Below are 7,641 nucleotides of genomic sequence, written 5' to 3' on the forward strand. Positions count from 1 at the left end.
TCTTCCTTGTAAGCACAAACAATTTTAACTTCAGAATAATAAGCTATGAGCTAATCAAGAAAGAAAGACAATGAAACAACTACATGTATTTCTCTTTTCTACTTAAACCTCAAAGTGTTGTTGCTATTGACCAATGCTAAGTTTGCCAAAACCAAATAGATTTATTCAATGCTCCCAAAGTGATACCAATACTAATGACAAGATAAATCATATAATAGAGATTGCAAACTAAAATAAGATGTGCAATATGTAAATGATAAGACTTCTCATTAATATTCCATAACGATAACTCACACCAAGGGATACATAGATAACCAACTAAAGGAGAGATACTTCCAAACTGCGACCCATCTTATATGATAACTTCCCTACTCATGATATGACACTACTTGACAATAAAAGTAAAAGGTAATGATAATGTGATACCGCGGCACTCCCCCAAGCTTGGAACAAACCAAGGGGATGCCAATACCGATGATGAATTACTCCTTTGGCGATGGTGGTGATGAACTCCTCCCGCGCTTCTTACAGAACTCTTTCAACTTCAGTTTCTCAGCTTGGCAATTCTACACTAAGACTCGAAGAGATTCATTGTTATCTGAAGTTGGCGATGATGACCTTGTGATGTGGATCGAGTGGTATTCCAGCATTCTTCGGAGGCGGCAATTCTCCTCCTGGAGTATCTCCACTTCTCTTCTCAGAGCCCGATATTGATCACAAAACTCATCGGTAGTTCGTAGAACTTCTTCCAACACAGGGAAGGAGTCGAGGCTAAGAGCAGGTGGTAAAGGTCCCTGCAAGTTATGAGAAAAAGAACGTCGAGTGTCAACAGATCCCACCAAGATTTGCTTGCTCCCAACGGCTGGCTGCTCTTGTCTTGATGGCCCCCTCTTCACTTCTTCCTCCGAAAGCCCCTTGCCCTTGCTGTTGGAGGCCATGGTGCTTCTAGACCGAAAACAGATCCTGGCAGAAACAGCTCGAAACAAAACACGTCGAGAAAACAATATACGGACCTCCAGGGGTCCGGGGGATTATATAGCAAAAATTTTCACGACAAAAGGAAAGTACCAGATCGAACCAGAGTCGGAAAGGGGCGACGAGGCGACCAAACCATAGGTCGGCGTGGGCCCAGGTCAGGCCGCGCCGGCCTATGGTGGCACCCCCTCGTGCGTCCTTTCCACTCCGTTTCGAACTCGTAATTTTTCATATTTTCCAAAAACAGCAAAAATATTGTTTGGAAAGTAAATTGCGTACTTTTCATTACCAGTACTGTTACCTATTCAAAGTCGAGTTCTGGCGGTCTGCCAATTTGCCCTTTGATGAAAGCCTCCGGTGTTTCCACTTGAATAATATCAACATCAACATTATAGGAATCACCCGAGATATAATGCTTGAGTCTTTGTCCATTCACCACTTGCGTAGCATTGCCTTGGAGAGAGCTAATTTTGATTGCTCCCGAACGATACACCTCCTCGACAACATATGGTCCTTCCCATTTCGAGAGTAATTTCCCTGCAAAGAATCTGAGACGAGACCGATACAATAGGACTTTATCCCCAATATTAAATTCTCTTTTGATAATCCTTCTATCATGCCATTTTTTGACTTTCTCCTTAAAGAGTTTAGCATTTTCATAAGCTTCACTTCTCCATTCATCTAGAGAACTTAATTGCAACAACCTCTTATCACCGGCAAGTTTAGGATCTTTATTTAACTCTCTAACTGCCCAATAAGCTTTGTGCTCTAGTTCTAAAGGTAAATGACAAGCTTTCCCATAAACCATTTTATAAGGTGACATTCCCATGGGATTTTTATAAGCAGTTCTATAAGCCCATAGTGCATCCTTCAATTTACTAGCCCAATTCTTTCTAGTTTTATTAACGGTCTTTCCCAAAATAGATTTAATCTCTCTATTTGATAATTCTACTTGACCACTAGTTTGAGGATGATAAGCGGAAGCAATTCTATGATTAATACCATACTTAGCAAGAGTTTTTCTAAAACCTCCATGAATAAAATGAGAACCTCCATCAGTCATAATATATCTAGGCACTCCAAATCTAGGAAAAATAATGTCTAAAAGCATTCTTAAAGAGGTCTCACCATCAGCACTTTTTGTAGGTATTGCTTCCACCCATTTAGTAACATAATCAACAGCAATAAGTATATGAGTGTTACCTTCTGAAGACGGAAAAGGTCCCATGAAGTCAAATCCCCAACAATCAAATGGTTCAATAACAAGAGTATAATTCATAGGCATTTCATTACGTCTGGAAATATTACCAACCCTTTGGCATTCATCACAAGATAAAATAAACTTTCTCGCATCCTTGAAGAGAGTTGGCCAATAAAAACCTGATTGTAGAACCTTTTGCGCGGTTCTTTCTCCGGCGTGATGTCCTCCATAAGCACTACCATGACATTTACTCAATATCTCTTGTTGTTCATATTCGGGAACACATCTTCGCATAATACCATCCACTCCTTCTTTATATAAGTGTGGGTCATCCCAGAAATAATGCCTCAAGTCATAAAAGAATTTCCTCCTTTGCTGAGCTGAAAAGGTTGGAGGCAAGTACTTGGAAACAATAAAGTTAGCATAATCAGCATACCAAGGACTGTCTCGCGAGCTCACCTTTATTACAGCCAATTGTTCATTTGGAAAACTATCATTAACGGGAACATGATCATAAGCAATATTTTCCAATCTAGACAAATTATCAGCAACAGGATTATCAGCACCTTTCCTGTCTACAATATGTAAATCAAATTCTTGCAAAAGAAGTACCCATCTAATAAGCCTCGGCTTAGCATCTTTCTTTGTCATAAGGTATCTAATTGCAGCATGATCAGTATGAATTGTAACTTTTGAATCAACAATATAGGATCTAAATTTATCGCAAGCAAAGACTACAGCTAATAATTCTTTTTCAGTTGTAGCATAATTTCTTTGAGCAGCATCAAGAGTTTTACTAGCATAATGAATAACATTCAGTTTTTTATCTACTCGCTGTCCAAGAACAGCGCCTACAGCAAAATCACTAGCATCACACATAATTTCAAATGGTAAGTTCCAATCGGGAGGTTCAACTATAGGAGCAGTTGTTAAGGCTTTCTTTAGAGTTTCAAAAGCTTCCTTACAATCATCATCAAAAACAAAAGGTACGTCTTTTTGAAGAAGATTAGTAAGAGGTTTTGAAATCTTGGAGAAATCTTTAATAAACCTCCTATAAAACCCAGCATGACCAAGAACACTAAGAATACCTTTAACATCCCTAGGATAGGGCATCTTCTCAATTGCTTCAACTTTAGCTCTATCAACTTCAATACCTCTCTCGAAATTTTATGTCCCAATACAATTCCTTCATTAACCATAAAGTGGCATTTCTCCCAATTAAGAACAAGGTTAGTTTCTTCACATCTCTCGCAAAACTTTATCAAGGTTTCGCAAGCAACTATCAAAAGAATTCCCATAGACGGAAAAATCATCCATGAATACCTCTACAATACTCTCACAAAAACCATGAAAAATAGCAGACATGCATCTTTGAAAAGTAGCAGGAGCATTACATAAACCAAAAGGCATACGTCTATAAGCATAAGTTCCATAGGGACAAGTAAAAGTGGTTTTCTCTTGATCTTTAGCTTTAACAGCAATTTGTGAAAACCCAGAATAACCATCAAGAAAACAAAAATGAGTATTTTTAGACAATCTTTCTAACATTTGATCAATAAATGGTAAAGGGTAATGATCTTTCTTAGTAACTTTATTAACTTTTCAAAAATCAATGCACATTCTATACCCTACAACTACTCTTTGAGGGATGAGCTCATCATTATCATTAGGCACAACAGTCATTCCTCCTTTCTTGGGAACGCAATGCACAGGACTAACCCATCTACTATCAGCAATAGGATATATAATACCAGCTTCAAGAAGTCTTAATACCTCATTCCTTACCACTTCCTTCATCTTCGGAATTAGATGACGCTGATGTTCAACAACAGGCTTTGCATCATCTTCCATATTAATAGCATGTTGGCAAATAGAAGGAGAAATCCCTTTCAAATCATCAAGAGTGTAGCCAATAGCGCCTCGGTGTTTCTTCAATATTTCCAATAGCCTTTCTTCCTCAATCTCTGAAAGCTTAGAACTAATAATAACAGGATATATTTTCTTATCATCAATATGAGCATATTTAAGATTATCAGGCAAAGGCTTTAATTCAAAAACAGGATCTTCCTTTGGTGGCGGTGTTGTACCCAAATCTTCCACCGGTAAATCATGCTTGAGAATAGGTTGGCGAAGAAAAATTTCCTCAAGCTCATCTCTTTCTTTCCTAAAAACTTCACTCTCGCTATTCTCCAAATGTTGCTGCAAAGGATTATTAGGAACAAGAACAATAGATGCACACTTGCTCCATTTTAAAATCATCACTAGGCAAATCAGCTTTATAAGGAGTTTTGGTAAATTTAGAGAAGTTAAACTCATAAGATTCACCAGCAAATTTAGTCAAAATTTTCTCTTTCTTGCAATCTATAATAGCTCCACAAGTATTTAGAAAAGGTCTACCAAAAATGATAGGACAATAATCACTAGCAGCGGAACCAAGTACCAAAAAGTCAGCAGGGTATTTAATCTTACCACATAGAACTTCCACATCTCGAACAATACCAATTGGAGAAATAGTTTCTCTATTAGCCAGCTGAATAACCACATCAATATCTTCAAGTTCACAAGAATCAATTTCGTGCATAATCTCCGTGTAAAGCTCATAAGGAATAGCACTAACACTTGCACCAATATCACATAATCCATAATAGCAATGATCACCAATTCTAACAGATAGCATAGGAACACTAACTTATTTGGGTTTATTAGGATGTGAAACAATATTAGAAGCATCTTCACAGAAAATAATATGACCATCCTCCACATTTTCAGTCACAAGATCTTTAACTATTGCAACGACGAGGTTCAACTTTTATTTGTTCTTCGGGTTCTACAGGTTTCTTTTCACTTTTATGAACCGCACTATTTATAACGAGTACTCCTTCATTTTAGCGGGGAAAGGAGTTTTTTCAATATAAGCTTCAGGAATAACATGATCGATAGTTTCAACTACAACGCATTTGTTAATAGATGAATCAATTTTATCTTTATACGGTTCATGATACTTATCAAAATTCTTCTTTGGCAATTCATAATGAGAGGCAAAAGCTTTATAAAGATTTGCGGCAACTTGAGAATCAAGACCATATGTAGCACTCATATTACGAAATTTATCAGTATCCATAAAAGTTTCAATGCATTTATAATCATAAATTATACGTGATTCTCTATCCTTGTCGTTCTCCCAACCTTCAGTATTTTCTTGGATCCGATCAAGAAGGTCCCTTTTAAACTCTTCTTTGTTGCGTGTAAATGATCCAGAACAAGAAGTATCCAGCAAGGTCTTGTCTTGAAAAGAAAGTCTTGCATAGAAATTATCAATAATAACATTACCAGGAAGCTCATGAATGGGGCATTTGAGCATTAAAGACTTCAATCTCCCCCAAGCTTGGGCAATACTCTCTCCATCATGAGGCCAAAAATTATATATGCGATTCCGATCCTTGTGAATTTCACTTGGAGGATAGAACTTAGAATAAAACCGGGGCACAATATCATTCCATTCAAGAGAATCCCCATTATCCAGTAATTTATACCAATGCGCCGCTTTACCAGACAGCGATAAAGAGAATAGTTTCTTCCACACTTCATCCATAGCAATACCTGAACACTTGAATAAACCGCATAATTCATGTAAGAACAATAAATGATCTCCAGGGTGGACAGTTCCATCCCCTTCATAGCGGTTATCCATAACACGTTCAATAATTTTCATAGGTATTTTATATGGTATCACTTCCTCACCTGGCGCCTCATCCACTACCGTTGCAGTAGTAGTAGATTTCCCAAATAAAAATTGAAGAGAAGATCTCTCCATAATGACTTATAGCAGCGGGCAGAAATAAAATCAGCACAAACAGTAAAGGTTTTCCTTACCAATTCCACTTACCAATAGCGCTTCACTCCCCGGCAACGGCGCCAGAAAATAGTCTTGATGACCCGCAAGTATAGGGGGTGTATCGTAGTATTTTCGATAAGTAAGAATGTCGATCCCAACGAGGAGCAGAAGGTGTTGACAAGCAGTTTCGATGGAGGATTCACTGTAAATGCTCACAGACAAGTATTCAGGGGGTTTCGATGTAACAGTTGAATTAAGTACGAGTAAGTAAAGTGCGAGAGTAACAATTGCAGCGAGTGGCCCAATCCTTTTTAGCACAAAGGACAAGCCGGTTTGTTTACTTATAATGACCAAACGTTCTCGAGGACACACGAGATTTTAGTCTAGTGCTTTCGCTACATACGGCTAAATAATCTTCATTGTTATGATAAGTGTTGTGTGGGTGAACCTATGCTAATGTACCGCCCTTCCTAGGACTAATACATACTTGTGATTATACCCCTTGCAAGCATCCGCAACTACAAGAAAGTAATTAAGATAAATCTAACCACGACCTTAAACTACGAGATCCTGCTATCCCTCCTGCATCGATATACCAACGGGGGTTTAGGGTTCTATCACTCCGGCAACCCCGCAATTAGCAAACGAGTACAAGATGCATTCCCCTAGGCCCATAAATGGTGAAGTGTCATGTAGTCGACGTTCACATGACACCACTAGAAGAATAACACCACAACTTAAATATCATACCATTGAATATTACTCAACCATAGTTCACTACTAACATTTAGACTTCACCCATGTCCTCAAGAACTAATCGAACTACTCACGAGACATCATATGGAACATGATCAGAGGTGATATGATGATGAATAACAATCTGAACATAAACTTGGTTCAATGGTTTCACTCAATAGCATCAACAACAAGTAGAGATCGATACCGGGAGAGTTTCCCCTATCAAACAATCAAGATCAAACCCAAATTGCTATGGCGGTGATGGTGTCCAGCGGTGGAGACGGCGGTGATGACGGTGGAGATGATGATGATGGTGATGGAGATGATGTCCAGCTCGATGACGGTGACGATGGCGTCGATTTCCCCTCCCGGGAGGAATTTCCCGGCGGATTCCTGCCCGCCGGAGAGCTCTTTTCTCTCTGGTGTTCTCCGCCCCGCGAGGCGGTCTGTAACTCTTCGCGAGGTACCCTCTGTGGCTTAGGTTTTCGGGACGAAGGATTTCGCGAAGAAAAGGAGGCGAAAGGGGCTGTGGGGCCCCCACACCACATGGTGGCGCGGCCAGGCCATGGGCCGCGCCGCCCTATGGTGTGGGCCCACCACTGGGTCCAACTGGCTCCTCCTTCCGGCTTCCTTCGTCATCTTGAAAAATAGGATTTTTGGTATAATTTCCTTCCACAGTTGATCTTCAGAAATATTGCGTTCGACGGTGCTTTTTCCAGCGGAATCCGGCTCCGGTGCTTGATCCTCCAATAATGATGAAACATGCAAAATAGATGAAATAACATAAGTATTGTGTCCCAATATGAAATATATCAATGAATAACAGCAAATTATGATATAAAATAGTGATGCAAATTGGACGTATCAACCACCAAGGAAGGTGGAGTCCCGG

Source organism: Lolium rigidum, chromosome 1 (assembly GCF_022539505.1).
Source record: "Lolium rigidum isolate FL_2022 chromosome 1, APGP_CSIRO_Lrig_0.1, whole genome shotgun sequence".
NCBI lineage: Eukaryota > Viridiplantae > Streptophyta > Magnoliopsida > Poales > Poaceae > Lolium > Lolium rigidum.